The sequence below is a fragment of the Sinocyclocheilus rhinocerous genome, unplaced genomic scaffold (assembly GCF_001515625.1).
Source record: "Sinocyclocheilus rhinocerous isolate Xijiao unplaced genomic scaffold, SAMN03320098_v1.1 scaffold148, whole genome shotgun sequence".
Classification (NCBI taxonomy): Eukaryota; Metazoa; Chordata; class Actinopteri; order Cypriniformes; family Cyprinidae; genus Sinocyclocheilus; species Sinocyclocheilus rhinocerous.
The window spans coordinates 229,560-230,525 of record NW_015653472.1 but is presented as its reverse complement, the minus strand read 5'-3'; the positions used below and the strand labels follow the sequence as shown (position 1 = coordinate 230,525).

The 966-nt window shown below is 34.7% G+C and overlaps 1 protein-coding gene and 1 long non-coding RNA gene across 4 annotated transcripts in view; one reads left to right on the top strand and one right to left on the bottom strand.

Moving 5' to 3' along the window:
* The window catches only part of LOC107716103 (SPRY domain-containing SOCS box protein 1), a 21,544-nt gene that overhangs the window by 4,229 nt on the left and 16,349 nt on the right, over positions 1-966 (top strand). The gene's annotated exons all lie outside the window — the stretch shown is intronic.
* LOC107716104 (uncharacterized) overlaps positions 776-966 on the bottom strand; it is an 18,578-nt gene continuing 18,387 nt past the window's right edge. Inside the window, exon 4 of the long non-coding RNA XR_001637163.1 lies at positions 776-789. This is a non-coding gene — a long non-coding RNA (uncharacterized LOC107716104). The remainder of the gene's footprint in view (positions 790-966) is intronic.

Here is a 966-nt window from a genome sequence, read left to right as displayed (position 1 = left end):
TCACACAGAACGCATATTTATCACATTTTCTAGAGGGACATCTTTCAGCGTTGCACTCGCGTCTGGCACAAGAGAGCGGCATGTTTAGAAAGCCATGTAAAATTAATGTAAGTTCAACTTTTAAAAAACATGTCTCAAGACTTTATGGCGGTTTTTCCCCGTCCCACTGTATCATGTTTTTATATGAAGAAAGTAGCCTACTTTTGTGATTTGGTTTTCGGTCCTTTGTATTAAACTATACCTACATGCATGCATGGTGCTGTTATTTTTTTTTATTTAAACTTTATTATTTATATATGGTTTATAAACATTATTTTAAACATTATGCACTTTTTTTTCAAAGATAGTCGTGTTATTTTATTACGCTTTGAAGAAACGTGCATAATATTTTGCTCAATGCGCCTTCTTGTGGCCTCAGGAGAGAAGCCAAAAGCTACTTTTTCCCCTAACTGAAATTATGCCTTTTTAAATTCAAATATAGTTTGAATAGCCAAAAGCTACTTTTTCCCCTAACTGAAATTATGCCTTTTTAAATTCAAATATAGTTTGAATTTTGATAATATTTATGTAGAAAATTCGAATTTAGTTTTTCAGTCATTTTGACAGCCCTACATCCTACTGAACTGACCTGGATTACAGCAGTGCAAATGTTGTAAGTTAATATTTTAAAGAGCAGGGGCCTCATGTATAAAACTTTCCGTAGATTTCCTCCTAAAACTGTACGTACGCACAAAAGCTAGATTTACGCTAGATACGCCAGAACCTGCGCAAAAATCCTTTTGTAAATCCCTGTCAGCGGAAGATTGTGCTTACATGCATCTCCTCCCCAAAATCACCATATATGGAGCTTACACTAGTTTTACTTACTATGCATAACCTCATTTGCATATCATTTCCATGCATATTCCTATCCACGTGACACCATGTTTAACACCGTCAAAGGTACAAGACATTAGGAAAATATGA